The sequence below is a fragment of the Saimiri boliviensis genome, chromosome 3 (genome assembly GCF_048565385.1).
Source record: "Saimiri boliviensis isolate mSaiBol1 chromosome 3, mSaiBol1.pri, whole genome shotgun sequence".
Classification (NCBI taxonomy): Eukaryota; Metazoa; Chordata; class Mammalia; order Primates; family Cebidae; genus Saimiri; species Saimiri boliviensis.
In genome coordinates, this window is record NC_133451.1 from 46,779,644 (window position 1) to 46,803,311 (window position 23,668).

Sequence of the window (23,668 nt, forward strand, 5' to 3'; positions counted from 1 at the left end):
GCACTAAAGTAGCTGGCATGGGCCTGGGGTCAGTTTGTATGAAAAAGCATGTATCTTTAACCACAAATCACACTGAGCACTGTGAGATGCTCGTGGAAATCCTCTGCAGACTGAGGTGGACTAAGAGAGCAATAGTTTCATACACCTCCAGCACACATCCCTTCTGGGGTATATACTCATCAGGTGGAAAGATGAATAGGGTCACCTGTACTCTTTACTTTGTTGTTTCACTTTCTCTCTGTCTCCTCTTTCTCTTTCTCTTTTTTTGACTGGCCCACAGAGTTGAATTCCCCTAATTCCTGGATGCTTCAATCCTAATGCACACTGAAAACCAGAAATCTGAAACATTTTGTGTAATTGTGTGTCAAGTTTGGAGCTCCTCAAAATGTCAGGGATTAAAGAATTTTTTGAATGCCTCATAGAAAATGATATTTATGATAAAATACACACCAGCTTATCAAAAGAAAAACCTTTCCTGTCACTAAACTCCAAAGAGAAACTACTTTATGGGATCATAAAAAATAATGAAAGAAAAGGCCGGGCGCAGTGGCTCAAGCTTGTAATCCCAGCACTTTGGGAGGCCGAGGCGGGTGGATCACGAGGTCGAGAGATCGAGACCATCCTGGTCAACATGGTGAAACCCCGTCTCTACGAAAAATACAAAAAATTAACTGGGCATGGTGGCATGTGCCTGTAATCCCAGCTACTCAGGAGGCTGAGGCAGGAGAATTGCCTGAACCCAGGAGGCGGAGGTTGCGGTGAGCCGAGATCGCGCCATTGCACTTCAGCCTGGGTAACAAGAGCGAAACTCCGTCTCAAAAAAAAAAAAAAAAAATGAAAGATATTATATAATATCTTTAATAACAGTTTGGGCAGAAATTATAAAAGCATTCCTCAACAGGCTACTTCTTATAATAATATTTCATAATGGCTTAGTAAATAAAGCCTTAGTAAAGGCATCCCTACCTAGGCTGAGTTCAATAGGTTACTCTCTGGTTTTCTTAAGAAATAAGAACAAAGTACACAAATAAGTAAATCAGTAATATGATCCTTGGTCTGTATCTGTTAAATATTATCTCACGTTCGCTTTTGTCAAAAGTTGAGTGAAATTCAGTTTCAGATACACTCTCCAATATGTGACAGAAATGTAAATCTTATGTTAATAGTAATATTATATAATTTAAACAGCACATTTGTAAAATTTTTTAAAGGCTACTATGTGCCTTCCTGATAGACCAAGTATTTTATGGTGTACTTGCCTGAATGGTCCAAGGTAACAGCAAACCATCCCAAAGACCTATGGCTTCATAAAGGAAGTAATTACATTTGGAGATTCCAACTTCACCTGATTTAAGCCCTGCTTCTTGACTTCATGATCTTTCTGCTGACTCTGAGCTGATATGTCTCACATTCTGTAACTAAGAATTATTAAGACCCTGGCAGGTGGCCTTTCAGTATTATTTCTGCCAAACCAGAAAGATGTACAAGGCAGATTGGGACAACTGTAGTTTTCAGTTCACAGAACATATTATACAAGTAGACGCTAATATTTTAAATTAGTGAAATAAAAACGTACGCTCAAAGCACAATGTGTTACCATTTAGTCATAGACTAGAAGACTTCAGGGTGATTGGCTGAAGCATTTCAGTAGATCCCACCCAAGGCACATGTCCTGGAATTTCAGCTGAGCCATCTATAGGTTGATAACTCCAAAATCTACATCTTTAGCCTTGAAGTTCTTCAGAACCTCAGACTGCTGTATCCAACTGCAAACCTGACATCTTTATTTAAATATCTAGCAGGTATCTGAAACACAACATCACTTAACACAGAGCTCTAGACAGTCCCCTAAATTTTGCTCTTCATCCAGCATGCAAGTAAATGACCTGACCATCTCCCCAACTGCTCAGTCAAGTATCTAGGCATTACCTCTGATTCATTCTTTTTTTTTTTTTTTTTTTTTTTTGAGACGGAGTTTCACTCTTGTTACCCAGGCTGGAGTGCAATGGCGCGATCTCGGCTCACCGCAACCTCCGCCTCCTGGGTTCAGGCAATTCTCCTGCCTCAGCCTCCTGAGTAGCTGGGATTACAGGCATGCGCCACTATGCCCAGCTATCATTCTTTTCTCTCATACACAAATCTGATTCATCAGTATGTTCTTTGGACTGTACCCCCAAAATGTTTTCGGAACCTATTCAAGTCTCTTTTTCTTCACTACTCTCCCATTAGTGCAATAGATTGATTGCAATCATGGCCCTAATTTTTCATATCTTCTTGTATCTTTTCACACCTCTCTGAATCCCTGTCCTTTGGCAATACCCCCACACATTCTGAATATGGATATACCTATGTAACTTACTTTGACCAATGGGACAGTAGCAAACCTGACACAAACTGAGGTTTTAAAACGTGTGTGTTTGTTTCTACTTCCTCTCTTGCTTCTTTTCAATCACCATGAGAATATGACTGTCCAGTCTGAGGGTAAGCCCAAACTAGCCTACTAGAGAGATTTAATGTACATATGGAGGAGAGCAGAGTAGATCCAAACAGCTCAGCTGAGACGATTCCCATACTAGTTGACAGCCAGCTGGCCCCCACAAACATATCAGAGAACCCAGGCAATACTGCAGAGCTGCCTACCTGACCCACAGTGGATCACAGACATACAGGCAAGCCCAATCAAGGTCAATCGAGCCCAGCCAAGATCAGCAGAACTACCCAGACATCCTATACTCATGAGCAAAAATAAATCCTAATTGTTGTATGCTGCTGAATTTATGGGAATGTTTGTTACACAGGATTCCTGTGGCAATAACTGATACAGCCAGCATCATCATCATCATCCCTTGTCAGGACTACTAGACTATTCTCCTAATGGGTCTTACTACTTCCTTCTCATCTCCTTGTACTCATTTCTCCATGCATCAGTAAATACAGTCATTAAAAATAAATAAATAAATAAATAAATAAATAAAATAAAAAGTAAATACAGTCATTAAAAAACCTAAATCAGCCGGGTGCAGTGGCTCAAGCCTGTAATCCCAGCACTTTGGGAGGCCGAGGCAGGTGGATCACGAGGTCAAGAGATAGAGACCATCCTGGTCAACATGGTGAAACCCCGTCTCTACTAAAAATACAAAATATTAGCTGGGCATGGTGGCGTGTGCCTGTAGTCCCAGCTACTCAGGAGGCTGAGGCAGGAGAATTGCCTGAACCCAGGAGGCGGAGGTTGTGGTGAGCTGAGATCACGCCATTGCACTCCAGCCTGGGTAACAAGAGTGAAACTCCGTCTCAAAAAAAAAAAAAAAAAAAAAACACCTAAATCAGTTTGTGTCATTAGCCCTGCTAAAATCCTCCAATGGCTACCCAATGCACTTAAACTGAAACCCACACTCCTTAACCTAGTATATGACCTACTTCTCTAACCATATCTGGTACCACTCTCCCAATGGCGCACTATAATTCAACCACACCAGCCTTCTTCCGATTCTTCAAACACAGCAAACTCATGGCTGGGGTCTTGGGCACATGATGGTCTCTCTGCCTGGAAGAACACTCCATTTTCTTTCTTTGTCCCTCCTCCCCACCCATTTCTCTCTTGCCGGCTCCTTCTTATAACTCAAATTTTAGTTAAAATGTCACTTTTACAAAAAAAAAAAAAAAAAGACCTTCCCTTGACTACCCAGTCTAAAGTAGACAGCCAGTTACTCTCACTATGTTATCCTGTTTTAATTGTTTCTATGGTATTTATCACTGTGTGACATTTTTCTTGATTATGTGCTGTTTTTATTTTGTAGTCTCCTCACTGGTTGTAAGTTTCACAGGAAAGGAACCTGGTCTGTGTCTTCACCACTGGGTCCTCAGCTCCTAAAGCAGTTCCTTCACATAGTATTTATTGAATATTCAGATTGAACTGGACATGACTATATTTACTTAGGATTGAGAGATAACTCTAAGGAGTATGCAAATGGAAGAATGCAAGAGAAAGAACAGCCTTTATTATAAAAAGAAGAAGGGTGAGATGACATTGTAAATGACAAGATCAAAACTTTATTGGAGTGAATGCAAAAGGAAAGAAGTAATTAAAGTGGTTTCAGAAAGCTCATAAGACGACCATGGGTTTTAGAGAGAAGAGATAGTAGAAGTAAATATTGGATGAATGCTACCTGACATAAAATAAACAAATAAATCAGATCCTGTCTAAGATCTGGTTTTTACGAAAAGGAAAAAGCAAGGCAAGCTAAAATGGAAGGGAGAAAAAACAAACTGATTTTGAGAAGAAAATACTGAAGCAGAAAAAATATTTCACTTGATAAAAGAATGAAGTTCACAGCCTGGAGTCTGAAAGCCTAGAATGGAAGCTATGCTCTGCTCCTTATTAGTTATATAAACATGGACAATTACTCACCTCTCTGAGCTCGCTTCCTCATTTATAAAATAGGGTAATCATTACTACTTCATGGAGTTGTAAGAATTAAATAAGCAAATATATGTAAAGTGCTTAATATGGCACATGGATCTTAGTAATTACTCAGCATTAGTGATGCCGATGATAGTGGTAGTGGTGGTGGTGTTGCTGATACTTCAGTCAGCCCTGCTATTGTTGATTAAATTGGCAAAGGTATCTCACTGAGCCTGCTGAATCTGCTTAATTTTTTTTTTTTAATTTTCAGGCATTTCAAGATGTCCCTTCTCACCAAGAAAGAAATGAGCATAGAACCTAGAGCCAGAAGAACTGGGTTCTGTCCCTGGTTCTGCAACTAACTAGCTGGGTGATCTTGGGTGAGTCACCAACTTCCCAGACCTGAAAGTTTCCTTGTCATCAGCTCTGTCCATTCCCAAGGCAGCAGGTCCAGGAAACACTCTATTAAGAGGCAGAGGTATTGACATAAGATAGAGACATAAAGGCAGAGATATATACACACAATCACTCCACATCATTCCATTCGAGAGCACAAAAAGGAATATTAAATATCTTAACTCAAGGCTCCCTAAATCATGTTCCTCAGAACACTAGGAGCTGTGGGATTATAACATGTGCTTTTATCAGACCATAATCTCATAAGTGTAGGAACGCTTTATTCTCTATTCTAGGACCAGTGGCCAGCAGAGTCCTCAAAACATACTATCACAGCATGCATTTACTGCATGCTTGTTGAATGAATGAATGAATGGATGGACAAGTACATTTGGGAAAAGCTGGGTTAAACAACATGAAACTGGTTTCTTGTACACATTTCTCAGAGGTTTTAATAGGTGAATCATGTAGAATGCAGCGCTTCCCAACCTCATTTGATCATAGAACTTATTCTGAACCTTGTTAACATCTCCCAGGATTGTAGTCTATAAAACACAGTTTGGGAAACATCTGAAGCTTACATAAGGTAAGTCATCTTTACTATCATGAAATACATAAGTTATCTTACTCTGTATTCATAAGTTAATTAAAAGGCTAAGTACTTGATTCACATCTAGCATGTAGCTATCGTCTTCCAGCATCCTACCCTTTCAAAATCTCCCATCACCAGGCAGGGCCTCAATTGCTCCCTTCTCCTAAGCAGCAGCTGTCCTGTCTCATTCCTCTGCCCTCCTCCTTGCTCCCTCATAACTAGTCTGTCCTGAGGATCCTTCCACCTCTTCTACTATCTCTCCTCTCTAAAACTCGTAGTCTTATTATGAGCTTTCTTAAACTATTTTAATTACTCCTCCTCCCCTTTTATAATCACTCCCATAAAGTTTTGATCATCCTGCCCTCTTCTTTTTGTTCTTTCTCTTGCATTCTTCCACTTGCATACTCCTTAGAGTCATTCCTCAATCCTAAGTAAGTATAATCATGTCCCATTTTTTTTTTTTTTTTTGAGATGAAATCTCACTCTGTCGCCCAGGCTGGAGTGCAGTGGCACGATCTCAGCTCACTGCAACCTCTTCCGCCTCCCAGGTTCAAGCAATTCTCCTGCCTCAGCCTCCTGAGTAGCTGGGACTACAGGCATGCGCCACCATGCCCGGCTAACTTTTCTATTTTTTTTTTAGTAGAAATGGAGTTTCACCATGTTGACCAGGCTGGTCTTGAACTCCTGACCTCAGTTGATCCACCCACTTAGGCCTCCCAAAGTGCTGGGGTTATGGGTGCGAGCCACTGAGCCTGTCCTAAACATGTCCAATTCAATCTGACTTCCCTTTTCCTTTTCTACTACTTATTTCCCAGGACTCAAGCAAGTAAATATTTCAGGCCTTTTCACATCCCCATGTCTTGGCTCAAGTTGTTCTGCCTCGAAGGCTCTTCCCTCTTTATCCATCTGTTGAAATCCTACTCATTTTTCAAGGTCCTGATCATAGGTAGTCTCTCTTTTATGAAGTCTCCCTTATTTTCCTCTCCTGCCATAATTAACGACTCCCCATTAACTATCCCCAGGACAACTGTACAAGTAATGCAAATATAAAAAGTTGGTTATATCTGTGAATGCAGAGATAGTGGAGCTGGGAGAGATGACCACGAACCAGATGAGTCAATTGGGGAGAATAACCAAAAGGTTGGTAGCTAAAAGAGAGAGCAGGAGGGTATTTGCATGAACGGCTTGAACCCTAAAAGACAAAGGGGTTTTGCATGAGGGTAGAAAAGTGATGCCCTAGAAGTGGCAAAAGGAAGCCAGGAGAAGGATACAGTAGAGAGAGCTGCAGGGACGGGAATGCTGCTATTCCCTGCCCTGTGTGGGAGAGTTGATTCACAGTGGAACAATGCTCTCAGAAGGCCACCGGAAAGATTTGGGAAGGCAGCCAGCAGATGAATGGAAGTTCACAATCACAGGAGGTTTCAGAGTACATAGAAAGACAGCTAATCAGAAAGGCTGGTGGCCAAAATAACTGAGGATAAGAGGCAGGGCTTCGGCCTAAACTGGCTAAGATCCCAGATGGTGTCAGAGGCCAAACGAGGTTAGCATTCAATAGTCTTTGATCAGCATTCAAAGAGTAGGTTGGTGAGTAATTTTTCTGACGTCTATGAAGAACAGATTTCTCTAAGGTTCCAATCACGGAACAATCCTTTTCCCACCCAGATCCATTTGTGGGCTATGCCATGGGGCAGGATGGGAGGCAGAGGCTTTTGGTAAGGAGGTGTTGGGTGTGGCACCTCCTTTCACTAGGGCAGGGATTACTGACCTAAAAGAGACAGAGCAAGTTGAACATGGTGCAGAGTCTACAGAGATCAAAGGCCTGCAGGCCCCAAGTAGGCACGAAGGCCCCCAAAGCAGTGGATGACCAAGGACAGACAGACAGAGGCATAAGGAATCCAAGACAAAAATACTCATTTTCTGAAAAGTCGGTGTAGTATTAAGCAGGGTTCTCTCAAATGCACACAATTACATTTAAGCAAACAACAACAACAAAAGGAACATATTGGCTCACATAATCGAGAAGTCCTGGCACAGCTTACTCCTGCGCTTCGAACAATGCTGTGTGCTGTCACCACCACCCAGTGCTGCTTCTCACTGCACGGCCTCATTCTCTTGTACTGCAGCTTCCTCCGTGGAACAGGAGGAAATGGCCACCAGTAGCTCCAGGTTACATTGCTCCAGGTTAAATCCCAGAGGAAGAGTTCTCGCTTTCCTAAATGCCAGCAGAAGAATCCCATTCAGCCAGACTGGGTCACATGCTAACCCCTCAGCTAACCACTTGATCAGGTGGAGGGACCGCTCGGATTGGCCAAAGCAGAATCACATGATCATCCCTGGGTAGTGGCAACTCCACCCAAACCACGTGAATTGAGGACAGAGTAGTTCCCCAAAGGAAGAAAGTTTGGACAGACAAATAGTAAGTCCACAACAGCACAGTGATTTGTCAGGAAGGCCCCGAATACCAAAAGGACACAAGAGGAGAGAGCTTTGCATGAATTAGGAAGTCCCACAGAACTGGTTTTAAAGGTCAGCTTTGACATTTACTAGCTGTATGACCTTAGGTTATTTAACTTCTCAGTAACTCAGGTTCCTCATTGTAAAATAGTACCTCCCACCTAGAGATGTTGTGGGAGGTTTAAATGAAATAATTTACATAAATTGCTAAGCACAATGCTTGCACAAAGTAAGTGATCAGTGGCAGCTATTTATTATTAGTAAGAATAACATAATGACAATTAGTACTGTCAGAACAAGGGTACCACAGGAAGGGTGGTCTGTGACTCCATGAAAGAGAGAGCCAGGTCAGCATTTGGATAAACCAGCCCTGGGCCAGGTATCATTAAGGGCAACTGAGGACACAATACAGAGGCCCAAATACAGAGTCAAAGCTAAAATAATTCAAATCAATAAACATGCTGAGTACCTATTATGCACTAAGCACTGGGAATACAATTATGAATAATACACATACGGCTCCAAGGTAAACAACCATGAAGAATGGCTCTGTGACCGTATTTCTGGAGGAGAGGTTGACTGAGGGTACCTCTACACCTTCAGCCACAGGCAGGGCACTGGAATAGTGCTGAATATACAACAGAACAATGCCAGGGGACCCACTGCTGGAATGCTAGGAGGAAACAGAAGGGCTACAATCCACCACCCACCCTGCTAAAAAGAACGCCTTTGTGGTCGAGCATGGTGGCTCACATCTGTTATCTCATCACTTCCGGAGGCTGAGGCAGTGGATCGCTTGAGCCTAGGAGTTTGAGACCAGCTTGGGCAAAAAATAAAAATTTGAAAAAAAAAAAATTAGCCAGGAGTGATGGTGCCTGCCTGTAGTCCCAGCCACTCAAGAGGCTGAGGAGGGAGGATTGCTTGAGCCTGAGAGGTCGAGAGGCTGCAGTGAGCTGATATTGTGCCACTGTACTCCGGCCTGGGCAACAGAGTGAGACTCTGGCTCAAAAAAAAAACAAAAAACGCCTTTTTGCACAAATTAGGAAAAAGTGTCTCTTCTTTTAAAAACTGTACTTCTATCTTCCTAATAACTATTGCAGTAAATAAGTAAATCCACTAGGTCAACAGTATAAATGACGTCTCAGAATTTTGTTGTGTATAACCTGCACACGATACATAGTAGTCCTGGGCATAGGCAGGGTGCTGAGAGATGGGTGCTGAGAGAAGTCGGGAGTTAGGGATGGGAATGGAGTGTCTGGGCGTCCCCGGACCTTCGGAGGCAGAGAGGACCTTTTGCTCTTCAGTATAACAGCCACTTGCCACAAATAGCTAATGAGCACTTGAAATGAAGCCAGTGTGACTGGGGAACTACATTTTTTAATTTAATTTTAATAGACATGAATTTAAAATTTAAAACTTAAGCAGTAAATAATATTTTTTTCCATTAATCACAACTTATTGTTTGGTAGAACTACATGTCACTCTATCTGCCACATTACAAAACATGTCCTGCACTGTATTTCTCCCAAGTTGTTTTTAGTATCTCAATTATTTTATATGATTACATGATGAAATTATAATATTTTTATTTATGGGTTACATAAAATGTATTATAAAAATTAATTTCACCTGGTGCTTTTTCCTTTTTTAAGGTGACTACTAGAAAAATTTAAATTACATATGTGGCCTACAGAATATTTCTATCCAACAGTGCTGCTCTGAAGACATCTTAGGATCTATCGAGTTAAGAGGCTTAGGGCAATACTCAGAGAAATTAACTGCTTGGTTTTGTTTGAAGTAGACCTTCATATTTCCTTCTAAGTTGTCCAACTGTGTTTACAAGGAGGAAAATGTGTCAGGGAGAAGAGAGGAGCAGAGCTCAGTGAGTAGAGCTCAGCAGAGTTCTGGACTCCGGCTCCAGCATTTACCACTTACCAAGTGCTACAGAACCTCCCTGAACTTCAATCTCTTCATCTGTAAAATGCTGCAAGTAATCTTACCCACCTCAAAGGCCTGTCTGGAGGGTTCAACCTGATACTCTGGATAAAGAGCTTAGCATAGAGCCTGGCACATCAGGTATGCCCAAAAGATATTTGGATGTTTATTACTTGGGAATAAAGAAGGTGCAAATGAATGATTTCCTTTGTGTTATTTAGCTCAGTTTGCCATAGTACAAGTACATAGTACATACAAGCTCACTATACCATAGCTCAGGCGTAGTGCACCCTGTCCACATGCCTCCTCATTCATCTTTCTAGACTGAAAAGTTGGATGGAAGTAGTTTCCTCCATCTTCTATACCATTGATAAATTTGTTTGCTTTCTTTAAATTCATTATGTCTTTAAGACATATTAATAAGAAGTGAAAAAATTATCTTAGATGCTGAAATAACATGAAAATGGGTAAAACTGGCATTTAATGAATTATTTGTGCCAACAGCTAACATTAGAAATTTTTGCTCCAATTCATAACATTAGTGAATGTTTTCAGTTAAGGCTTTACAATGTCTGAATCTCTTTCTTGAGTCAAAAATTAGAATGTACATCTGCATGTACAGATCGATTCATTTTAACCAAATGCATTCTTTTTTTTTTTTTTTTTCTTGAGGTGGAGTCTTGCTCTGTCACCTGGGCTGGAGTGCAATGGCACAATCTTGGCTCACTACAACCTACACCTCCCAAGTTCAAGCAATTCTCCTGCCTCAGCCTCCTGAGTAGCTGGGATTAGAGGCCTGACCACCACGCCCAGCTAATTTTTATATTTTTAGTAGAGACTGGGGTTTCACCAAGTTGGCCAGGCTGGTCTCAAACTCCTGACCTCAAGTGATTTGCCCACCTCGGCCTCCCAAAGTGCTGGGATTTCAGGAATGAGCCACCGTGCCCAGCCCTAAATGCATTCTTTATTTTTCTGCCATTTTGCACAGGCTTGAGATCAACGCTTTAGCTTTTTTGTATTCTAAAAGGTTCATGTAGACTGTATACTCCCTCTTGTACATAATTTATTTTAAAAATAATAATAATTAGACCAGTTCAACTACATCTGTATTCTGATAAACATTCTGAGAAACCTCTAACTGTGCCTAACCTTTGTTCTTTAAGTCCTCTCCTGAGTTCTGATTTTCAAAAATATTTTTCCCAACTTCTTGCTGACTAAATTTGCTTACCAGACTTTGTGTGGAGTATATTCAAAATCACTTGGAAAATCAGTTTATCTCTGGCTTTCCTGATTATTTAATTCTCTTTAAGAACTCTAGCAAATTTGTCTAATATGGTTTCCCTCTTTCAAAAGGGTAGCCTCTCCTCCGAAATATTATATTTGCTTAAAGCAGTATAAATCCACTTTCCCTAAACATACACTCATACAGAATTTATTTTAGAGTCCATTCATTCCACAAAGTCCAAAGAAAATTCCACAGACACTACATTAAATTTACCCTGAGTCTAAGCAAGCCATTATCTTCTATGAGGCTCTCTTCTCATCTATAAAATGGGCATAATATACTTGCCCTTTGCCAAATAGAACAAGCCATCTCCTTGTTCATGACTGTGTATAAAACACTCTCGGAGAAGCTCAAAGTCCTTTACAAGCATTAGGCTATGAATCTTTCTGAAGTGAACTGCTAATTATGTGTCATTATGGTTTGTTGAATAGATGCAAAACCTGAAGCACAGGAAAATAATTCCAGTTAATAGTTAACTTAGAAATCCATGCAAGGTGATGAAATAATATGTACAAAAAACCCCATGACTTGTGTTTACCTATGTAACAAACCTTCACATGTACCCCCAAACCTAAAATAAAAGTTAAGAAAAAAGAAATCCACCCAAGGCTTTAATTTAAACATTAGACCATGATATCTAGAAAGATGTCAAATGGGCTGGGCACAGTGGCTCATGCCTGTAATCCCAGCACTTTGGGAGACCAAGGCTGGCTGATAACTTGAGGTGAGAAATTCGAGACTAGCCTGGCCAACGTGGCAAAACATCACCTCTACTACTAAAAATACAAAAATTAGCCAGGCGCCGAGGCTCACACCTGTAATCTCAGCACTTTGAGAGGCCAAAGCGGGCAGATCACGAGCTCAAGAGATCAAGACCATCCTGGCCACGGTGAAACCCCATCTCTACTAAAAATGCAAAAATTAGCCAGATGTAGTGGCACGCGCCTGTGGTCCCAGCTACTCGGGAGGCTGAGGTGGAAGAATTGCTTGAACCCAGGAGGCGGTGGTTGCAGTGAGCCTGAGATTGTGCCACTGCACTCTAGCCTGGCAACAGAGCAAGGCTCGGTCTCAAAAAAAAAAAAAAAAAATTAGCCAGGCATGGTGGCACATGCCTGTAGTCCCAGTTACTTGGGAGGCTGAGGCATGAGAATCACTTAAACCCAGGAGGTGGAGATTGCAGTAAGCAGAGATCACACCACTGTACTCTAGCCCGGGTGACAGAGTGAGACTGTCTAAGAAAAAAAAAAAAGAAAGATATCAAAGGAAAAATCTGAACAGGAGCTCACTCCACTCTAGTTCTTTATCAAGAAACTAAATTAATGCAAAATTATCTAATGTGGCTGGTTGCCTTGCACACCTTACTGAGCCCTGATTACTCAAGCAGTGGAGAAATGGAGCAATGGATAGGAAGACTGGAGTTTCCTGAGGACATAAGATGCCTTCCCAGCCCACACGAAGTTTCAAAATCTCTAGACCAGGTACTGAGGTCAAATGTCATTTCACAGTTACTGTAACAACTCTTCCATGTTTTGTTACTGATCCTTGGAAACTTTTCCTATAGACATCCAATAAGACGAAATGAGGCTATCAACATTACCAACCAGAACACAGCCTCTGCAAATGACCTGTCAGGTTCTTCTAGTTTTTATCTGACCTATAACTGGGTATATAACATGGCCTCAGCATTCTAGCTCTTCTTGTCCTCACGTAACAGAGATACTGTTCATCTGAAAGGCCAAAAAAGGGAAAATTGGAAACTTCACATAGTTAATGAGTTATTTTATGACCTTCTAAAAATGATGAATAGAAGCTAAAAATCAGCCACGTGTGGTGGCTCACACCTGTAATCCTAGAACTTTGGGAGGCCAAGGTGGAGAATCACTTGAGGCCAGGAGTTCGAGAACAGCCTGGCCAACATAGCAAGACCTTTCATCTCTGTATGCATCTGCAGTCCTAGCTACTCAGGAGGCTGAAGCCAGAGGATGAAGCTCAAACCTGCTATTTGAGCCCAGGAGTTCGAGGCTGCAGTCTGCTATGATAGCACCACTGCACTCCAGCCTAAGCAACAGAGCAAGATTCTGTCTCTAAAACCAAAAAAAAGGGGGAAAGTCTAAATGTTCAACAACTAGGGAGTGGCTCAGAATACCACTGTATACTAACATGACAGAATTACCCAAAGAAAATTATGCATGGACTAATTACAGCATCATAAGGTAACTATCTGTGTATAATTTGGAGTTACATAAACAGTTATAACATAATGCTCATTGATTATTTTCTAGAACATTGCTAAAGATTTATTAAAAGTCAGATGATAATAGAGATGACAGGAAGAAGATTCAGAAAGATTCTCTCCGGAATGCTTTTAGGGATATTTTTAATATCTTCTTTATAAGCTTCAGTATTGTTTACATCTTTTAACAAGGAATATATAAAACTCTACAAAATGACAATTTTTTGTAATGATGGCAAAGAGTCCAAGGAGCACACTAGGTGTCTGAGAACCTTGGTGGCACCCAAAGATCAAACTTTGTCCTGGGGGAAGCAAGAGGATGTGTCAACAGTGCTGAGCCTAAAAAACATCTGGCTAGGAATCCAGAACTTATGAACAAGAATTATTTCATGCAGTGCTTCTATAACTGATTTAAGTAAGCGACAAAGACATTGAAAGCCTTAAAAAAAATTTAAAAGCATGTATACCTGGCCGGGTGCAGTGGCTCAAGCCTGTAATCCCAGCACTTTGGGAGGCCGAGGCGGGTGGATCACGAGGTCAAGAGATTGAGACCATCCTGGTCAACATGGTGAAACCCCGTCTCTACTAAAAATACAAAAAATTAGCTGGGCATGGTGGTGCATGACTGTAATCCCAGCTACTCAGGAGGCTGAGGCAGGAGAATTGCCTGAACCCAGGAGGTGGAGGTTGCGGTGAGCCGAGATCGTGCCATTGCACTCCAGCCTGGGTAACAAGAGTGAAACTCCGTCTCAAAAATACATACATACATACATACATACATACATACATACATACATACATAAAAGGAGTAGGACACTTGACAGGGAGTTTTGCATTGTGAGTATCTCATATAGTATATGACAAGTTTGTCACTTTATTGTAAGCATTTCAAGGTTAAAAGCTTTAACCTTGAAAAACAAATGACATATAGTTACAAAAGGAAAAAGTATATATTGTAGAAATCCAAACTAAAGTGTTGCTTTTTAGAAACAGAAAACCGATTAGATAACGTAATGAATACTTACTTCCCTCCCTCCTCCAAAAGCTATTCTTTGTAGCCATAAAAACCAAGACAATCACAATACTATGCTAAGAAGAAATACATGGATGGAAAATGATAAAAAAGGTACGCTGTCCTTTCAAGAATGTTTTCAGTAAGGAATATTTCTTTTCTCTTCTCTTCTCTTCTCTTTCTTTTCTTTTTTTTTTTTTTTTTTTTCTTTTCTTTTCTTTTTTTCCATCATGTTGGCCAGGCTGGCCCTGAACGCCTGACCTCAGGTGATCTACCGGTCTCAGCCTCCCAAAGTGCTGTGATTACAGGCGTGAGCCACCACACCCAGCCCTGTTTAACTGTTTTTTTTTTTAATTGTACTTTAGGATCTGGGGTACATGTGCAGATCATGCAGGATTGTTGCATAGGTACACACATGGCAATGTGGTTTGCTGCCTTCATCCCCACCATCACCTACATCTGGCATTTCTCCCCATGCTATCCCTCCCCGACCTCCCCACTCCTCCGCTGTCCCTCCCTTGGCTCCCCTACAACAGACCCCAGTGTGTGATGCTCCCCTCCCTGTGTCCCAGTGTTCTCATTGTTCATCACCCGCCTATGAATGAGAACATGTGGTGTTTGATTTTCTGTTCTTGTGTCAGTTTGCTGAGAATTATGATTTCCAGATTCATCCATGTCCCTACAAAAGACACAAACTCATCAATTTCTATGGCTGCATAGTATTCTATGGTGTATATATGCCACATTTTCCTTGTCCAGTCTATCATCAATAGGCATTTGGGTTGGTTCCAGGTCTTTGCTATTATAAACAGTGCCACTATGAACATACATGTGCATGTGTCTTTATAACAGAATGATTTATAATCCTTTGGGTATATACCCAGTAGTGGGATTGCTGGGTCAAATGGAATTTCTATTTCTAGGTCCTTGAGGAATCACCACACTGTCTTCCACAATGGCTGAACTAATTTACACTCCCACCAACAGTGTAAAAGTGTTCCTTTTTCTCCACACCCTCTCCAGCTTCTGTTGTCTCCAGATTTATCAATGATCACCATTCTAACTGGCACGAGGTGGTATCTCAATGTGGTTTTGATTTACATTTCTCTAATAATCAGTTATGATGAGCATTTTTTCATGTTTTTTGGCCTCATGTGTGTCTTCTTTTGTAAAGTGTCTGCTCATATCCTTCACCCACTTTTGGATGGGTTTGTTTGTTTTTTTCTTATAAATCTGTTTCAGTTCTTTGTAGATTCTAGATATTAGCCCTTTGTCAGATGGGTAGATTGCAAAAATTTTTTCCCATTCTGTTGGTTCCTGGTTTACTCTAATAATTGTTTCTTTTGCTGTACAGAAGCTCTGGAGTTTAATTAGATCCCATTTGTGTATTTTGGCTTTTGTTGCCAATGCTTTTGGTGTTTTAGCCATGAAGTCCTTGCCTATACCTGTGTCCTGAATGGTTTTGCCTAGATTTTCTTCTAGGTGTTTTATGGTGGTAGGTCTTATATTTAAGTCTTTAATCCATCCGGAGTTAATTTTAGTGTAAGGTGTCAGGAAGGGGTCCAGTTTCTGCTTTCTGCCCATGGCTAGCCAGTTTTCCCAACACCATTTATTAAACAGGGAATCCTTTCCCCATTGCTTGTTTTTGTCAGGTTTGTCAAAGATTGGATGGTTGTGGAAGCATTCCCTTTGAAATCCGGCATTAGACAAGGATGCCCTCTCTCACCACTCCTATTCAATATAGGATTGGAAGTTCTAGCCAGAGCAATTAGGCAAGAAAAAAAAAGGGTATTCAATTAGGAAAAGAGGAAGTCAAATTGTCTCTATTTGCAAACGACATGATTGTCTATTTAGAAGACCTCATCATCTCAGCCCAAAATCTCCTTAAACTGATAAGCAACTTCAGCAAAGTCTCAGGATACAAAATCAATGTGCAGAAATCACAAGCATTCCTATACACCAATAACAGACAAACAGAGAGCCAAATCATGAGTAACCTCCTATTCACAATTGCTACAAAGAGAATAAAATACCTAGGAATACAACTAACAAAGGATGTGAAGGACCTCTTCGAGGAGAGCTACAAACCACTGCTCAAGGAAATAAGAGAGGACACAAACAGATGGAAAAACATTCCATGCTCACGGTTAGGAAGAATCAGTATCGTGAAAATGGCCATACTGCCCAAAGTAATTTGTAGATTCAATGCTATCCCCATCAAGCTACCTATGACCCTCTTCACAGAACTGAAAAAACCACCTTAAACTTCATATGGAATGAAAAGGGAGCCTGCATAGCCAAGACAATCCTAAGCAAAAAGAACAAAGCTGGAGGCATCAGTAAGGAATATTTCTAAGTAATACAAGAAACAATACACTTGGGAAAACTTAAATTGAATGTTCTATATTTCAATGCATATAGAGACAGAGTGATGTGAAAGTTTCATCAAGATTTTAGTGAATTTAGATTGTTGGGTACAACTTGGGTAATTATGACCAAATATCTTTTATTTATTTTATTTATTTTTTTTTTTTGGAGACAGAGTCTTGCTCTGTTGCCCAGGCTAGAGTGCAATGGTGTGATCTCAGCTCACTGCAATCTACGCTTTTTGGGTTCAAGCGATTCTCCTGCCTCAGCCTCCCAAGTAGCGAGGATTACAGGCATGTGCCACCAGTCCCAGCTAATTTTTTAACTTTTATTAGAGATGGAGTTTCACCATATTGGCCAGGCTGGTCTTGAACTCCTGACCTCCAGTGATCCACAGGCCTCAGCCTCCCAAAGTGCTAGGATTACAGGCATGAGCCACTGCACCCAGCCCAAATAACTTTTTTTTTTTTTTTTACTGTAAAGTGTCCAAAATTATCTGAAAAATTCATTCAGTATATTAAGTATTTGCTTGGCACTATGCTTTCCCTAGGAAAGAACGTCTGTGAAGCCCTAGCACATTAGAGAAAAACTCTACTGCATGGAAAAGGGAGGTTGCAATGACTTCAAAGGCTTTGTTTAGAAAAGGGATGGATGCTTGGAAGCACAGTGGGAGGAATGAGTTCTGCAGTATTCCTACTAGCCAAGCTTTTGTTCACAATGGTACCTAGTGGTACCTGCTGAAAAGGCCTTTTCTAACTACCTGTCATCCTCCAGAAATAAAGTCACTACTGTACCCACTCCACTATCACAGTCACCAGCACTCCTGTTTTCTGTATTGCCAATGCACAGCTGCCATCTTGGGAAGATACAGTTTCGCTTTTTCTGCAGAGAAGATGGCTTAGGAACAATTCTCCTTCTACTTTTGTGGAAATTGAATCTTGTCATCATGTGTGTAACAAAGCAACTGGGAGAGCATGCTGGAAGTTCACAGGGCATTAAGGGAGCCTGAGGAATGACTCCACTGATAAAATGAGGTTGGGAAAGTTGTAATCACCCACAAATGGCAGTGTGGGTCAGCCCAGCCAGAAACAGGAACTTGGTGCACATTCCAAGAAGGGCACAAGTAGAAAAGGGAAGTAAGGATGCTGCTGCTGGTAAGGAAGTTGCATGATAAACCAGCCTCTAGAAGGAAATAATAATAACTTCCATTGAGGCCACATGGCCATCAATGACACCAACACCATCTTTCAGATTAAAATAATATTGAACTTATAGAAGCTGAGCTTCACTGAAAGGTAAAACATTCAGAGGTCAAGGTGGTAGAATGAGTCATCTTAAACAAATTGAATTCAAGAAACAGAAACAATAGGCTGGGCATGGTGGCTCACACCTGTAATCCGAGCACTTTGGGAGGCCCAAGCAGGCAGATCACCTAAAGTCAGGAGTTCGAGACCAGCCTGGCCAACGTGGTGAAACCCCACCGCTACTAAAAATACAAAATTAGCCAGGTGTGGTGACACAAACCTGTTATTCCAGCTACTTGGGAGGCTGAAGCAGAAGAATTGGTTGAACCCTGGAGCCGAGATTGTGCCACTGCATTCCAGCCTGGATGACCAAGCAAGACTCTGTCTCCAACAAAAAAAAAAAAAAAAAAAAAAAAAAAAAAAAAAAAAAAAACAGGAATAAGGGTTCTATGACCAGTAACCTACATACCACCCAACCTAAGAGATAGGTTTTGCACCCTATGACAACTGTGATCAGTTTGTAGTGGACATTTAGAGTTGTATGAAAAGGAATCTGAGGTCCAAATTGGGCTCGATGGCCCAGCCTGATCCAAAAATATTTCCTGTAGGTAAAGGAAGGGGAAAATGGCAACACACTGCTATGACTGAATCGTGCCACTCTCTGGATAAAGATCGGTAAAGAAATCTATATTCCAGCCACTATTAGCAGACTAGACAAAAAACCTCTACTTTCGCCAGGCGCGGTGGCTCAAGCCTGTAATCCCAGCACTTTGGGAGGCCGAGGCGGGTGGATCACGAGGTCAAGAGATCGAGACCATCCTGGTCAACATGGTGAAACCCCGTCCCTACTAAAAATACAAAAAATTAGCTGGGCATGGTGGCACGTGGTAATCCCAGCTACTTAGGAGGCTGAGGCAGGAGAATTGCTTGAACCCAGGAGGCGGAGGTTGCGGTGAGCTGAGATCGCGCCATTGCACTCCAGCCTGGGTAACAAGAGCAAAACTCCGTCTCAAAAAAAAAAAAAAACCTCTACTTTCTCTCCCTTCTGAAAGCCCAAGACAATGACAATAAAGAAATCTTTTTTATTTCACATATAAATCAGCAAGGATGGAGAGAATGAGTAAAGGGACAGTAGCAAAAACATTTTGGTGGAGTAAGGGGAAGACAAGAAATAATCTGATTTACACATGGCATCTCCAAAAGGCTAAATAATTAAACACAGTTTAATCCCCTGTAAAAAGAGGGGTGGGCTAAAAAATCAGTGACCTTTTCGCTGGGGACAGAGTCTTGCTCTGTCCCTCAGGCCAGAGTGCAATGGCGCAATCTCAGCTCACTGCAACCTCCGCCTCCCGAGTTCTAGTGATTCTCCTGCATGTTGGTCAGACTGGTCTCAAACTCCCAACCTCAGGTGATCTACCCACCCCAGCCTCCAAAGTGCTGAGATTACAGGAGAGAGTCAATGCACCCAGCTAAATTAGTAACTTTTTAATGTCTTTTTAAAAAGCCGGATAGCGCAGATTCCTTTGGCCACTCCAAGCAGTTAAGTGACTGCCCTTTCTCAATCCCGGCAAAAAACCTGGAGTTATCTCCCTACTCCTTCACCCTTCAGGAGGTCTGTACACAAACAACATGGAGGTATGCACATATGCATAATGGATGCTGAGATTTCCAGCCTTCTTCTCCACTTAGTTCCCAGATTACTGGCAACCAGGCTTTCTGTCAATCTCTGGGGAAAAGATTGGAAGAGCCTTCTCTGAGGATTCTCACCAGCCCAACAGTAAATGACAATCAAGTTTTCCAAAATAAAAAGCCCAGCCAGATCCCCCTACTATGAAGTTCCCAGTCAACAAGCTCATCCATATCTTCAGCAATTTTTTTTTTTTTTTTTTTTTTTTTTTGAGACAGAGCCTCCCTCTGTCACCCAGGCTAGAGTGTTGTGGTACCATCTTGGCTCACTGAAATCTCTGCCTCCCAGATTCAAGATTCAAGTGACTCTCCTGCCTCAGTCTCCTGAGTAGCTGGGATTACCGGCACATGCCACCGCACCCAACTAATTTTTGTATTTTTAGTAGAGACAGGGTTTTTGTCATGTTGGTCAGGCTAGTCTCGAACTCCTGACCTCAAGTGATCTGCCCACTTCGGCCTCCCAAAGTGCTGGGATTACAGGCATAAGCCACCATGCCTGGACCCCAGATCTGCTTTTTATATCCCTTCTCAAGTGTGAGCAGATAACCAAGAGCATTAGTTACACAAGGAAAGCTTCTAACATGAAAGAGACCTTAAACAAATGAAAAGTCAAAAGCCGCTTGGGAAATTGAGTCTGTGCAAGAAGGAAAAAAGCTTGCTCCAAAAAATCATTAAGCTTCTCAGGGAGAAAAGAGAAGACTGATACTATAAAACAAAAAACAAAAAGAAATAGACACACAAACCACACACATACAAATATATATGCATATATTCAGACAACAACCACAACAAAAAAAAAACAGAGATTTTAATTTAAAATATTCATGATTATAGTCATGACAAACTTATTTTTGGCCCAGTCCAAAATAGCCAATATCTGAACAATATAACTTTCTCATAGCTACCAAAAACAGAGAAGAAAAAAATTACCAATGAGATGTTTGGTTTTTTTTTTTTTTGAGACAAGTTCTCACTCTGCCTCCTTGGCTGGAGTGCAGTGATTCAATCTCAGCTAACTGCAACCTCCGCCTCCTGGGTTCAAGCAATTCTCCTGCTTCAGTCGCATGAGTAGCTGGGATGACAGGTGTCTACCACCACACCTGACTAATTTTTGTATTTTTAGTAGAGATTTAGTAGAGACCGAGTTTTACCACATTGGCCAGACTGGTCTGGAACAGCTGGCCTCAGGTGATCTGCTTGCCTTGGCCTCCCAAAGTGCTGGGATTACATGTATGAGCCACCGTCCAAGATCACCAATGTGATAATTTAATAAAATTTCCCAAACTGAAGAATGAAAATTTCCAGAGTCAAAGAACCCAACACGATGGATGAAAACAGAACAAAACCTAGACACAACGTCATGAAATTTCAGGACTATGGAGGCCAAGAAAAAAGTCTATAAACTTCCAGAGGGGACCCAGCAACTTGGTAACCTGTACACAGATCACAAAAAAAGACTGAGGAATCAATAGAGTTCTAAATTTCTCAATAGCAATACTGCAAAGTGGAAGTCCATAGAACAATGCCTTCAAAATTGCCATCTTAGAAATCTACACTCAGCCAAACTATCAACTGTCAGTGGAAAACAGATCTTTTCAGGCATCTACAGTCTCAGAAAAGTAGACCTCTATGCATCCTATTCCAGGAAGCTCCTTAAGGATGGGCTTGGCTAAAAGAAGGGAGTCCAACCAAGACTGAGAAGCCATGTGCTACAGGTACCAGGAGATCCAACACAAGAGACCAAGAACGAGAATCTCCAGAATGATGACAAAGGGAGCCCTCAGGGTGACAAGTGTGCCCATGTACCAAAGTCACCTGTCTGGATTACAGCAAGCCAGTAGGCTCAGGAACAGCTTCTTGGGGAAAACGAAATTGACAAAATATCGGTCAGTTGAGGGAGAATTCAGAAACCTGGCCAAGAGCTGCGGGTTGCATCCATGAAGAGTACAAAATAAAGTGAACAAACGAATACATTATTAACTCCAAGGAAAATAAAAAGTTATGCTTGGCTTAGCTGTGACTTTTGATCTAACCGTTATTCAACATTCTAACTACTGCAAGAATGGGAAAATAGGGAAGCTGTACTTACATTGGGGGTTGGAGGGAAGAAGAGCCAACTCGTCATCTTCCACAGTGGGAAGTCAACATACAGTGCTTAAAACTGAAAAATTCAAGAAGTATCAACTACAAGCAATAAATGCCAAAGAATTACAAGTGGTTGTTTCTGGAAAGGGAGAAATATGACTTGGATAAAAGTTTAAAACTCTAAAACATGACAAAACAAACTGTGGCTTCTGTGCCCACACATTTTTACATTTGTTTGCTTTTTCTTTGTTTCCCTAATAACACTCTGCTTTGAAACATTCCATCCTTGTTTCTCCAAACAAAAGGATATGCAATTTTCTACATCTAGACTACAGTAGCTGTGGTCATCTGAGCTCTAAGCAGTCAGACATGGTGGGGAAATTAATTGTTCAATCCAATCCCAGAAGAATTGGTTGAGCTAGGGTAGAGACAAGAAGGCAAGCCCAAGCAGAGGCGTGTTTGGAGGTGGAGGCAACTACTAAACCCCTCGCTTCTGGGTTGTTTCTTATTTTTCCACAGAGCTTTTATAATAGCATAACTATATAGTACAGGATACCTTTATAATTGCTAACGACCATGAGCCAGTTTCACTCTTTTCCAACAGACTTGAATGCCCAATTTATGACCATAATTGGTCCAACCAAGGTAGCTGGCCCCCAAGACTGTTGATCTGGGTTTGACATCAGTAATTCCACTTTGCCTGCTGTAGACTGGACAATAAGGGAGTACAAGAAAGGCTCTGAAGCAACAGACATCTACAGAGAATCTATAGAGCATCCACAGAGAACCAGCACCATGCTGAGGATCAACACCCCTGCTGACTCTGCAGATCAAGTACCCCTGCCCTGAACAATATGGTGATTCTTCTAGGGGTGAGAATCTGAGAGGGGAGGGGTGGAAGCCAAGGAGCTGGCAGGCTGGGGCAGGAAGGAGAGGCATCAACCTGGTCAACCTGGAGGAACCTGTAGGCAGAGGTGTGGCTGGAGGCCCAAGGCACAGTCTCCCAGCACTCAGGATGCCTGGAGGAAGGCAGAGAGGCCAGTAATTCCTCCTCAAGCCTAAAAGTAGGCCAGACTCCACTCACAAGCCTTCCAACCTCCCAGTCAAGGGTCAACTTATGGAAGCAAAGCCTGCCATTCTCTGAGCTTTAGTTTCCATGGTTTGGTAAAACATAGTTTCTGCCCTTTCGTAACTAGCTGCTGAGAAAACATGACTATCTTGATAAAGAATAAAGTAGGTTGAAAACGCTACAGCATACATTAATATTCTATATCCTTTCCTTTTGGGGAAAACGTGAAAATTCTAGTTGGACCTTTGTGAAGCAAAGGTATTGCCAACTAGAGTGGAGCACTGATTTGCATGAACTGACAACACTTGCCCTATACAGTTCCCCAGACCAGAATGTACACACCCTTGTGAGAGGAGTCAAGATCATTAACATAAACACACCACAGTAAGCATCCTGCATTGGCAAGAGTGTAATATATGGATCAGATTAACTGGAGTATGGGGAAGTGTAAGTCTTTCATAAACATTGAAAATGTAACTAAACTAAAAAATACTTTCAAATCCATACTATGAAAGTTATGCATACTTTTCTTTTCCCCTTAGAAATAAACCATAATATCCCTTACTCCAGGTGACTTCTTGCAGAGTAAGCAGCTACCAGTGTCACAACCTAAACTGTTAAATTCCAGACCTTATTTGGGAGATCCACTGGTTTGTTTCCTTAGTAGAGAATAATCTAGAAGTGAGTAAATTCTCAGAATTTCCCAAGAGGAAAATGGACATTCACTGGAAAAATACAAGAAATACAAAACTTAGAACTATTTTGGATAGTCTTCAAACCCACTTTAGCCATCAGCAGTCCTGTTGTTCCAAGTTAACATTAAGATCAATCTTTCGAATCAAATATTCCAGTTTCCAAAGAATAGTAATGGATAAGATTGTTTCCAAACCTGGTGCACAGCACCATGT

At 41.4% G+C, this 23,668-nt stretch overlaps 1 protein-coding gene across 4 annotated transcripts in view; it reads right to left on the minus strand.

Moving 5' to 3' along the window:
• TEC (tec protein tyrosine kinase) overlaps positions 1–23,668 on the minus strand; it is a 140,357-nt gene that overhangs the window by 115,918 nt on the left and 771 nt on the right. Inside the window, exon 1 of one of the 4 annotated variants that reach the window (XM_074396097.1) lies at positions 7,402–12,134. The exons of the other annotated variants lie outside the window; for them this stretch is intronic. The gene's annotated coding sequence lies outside the window, so the exon portion shown is untranslated. Of the gene's footprint in view, positions 1–7,401; positions 12,135–23,668 lie in introns of those variants that run through there. 4 annotated transcript variants of the gene reach the window in all.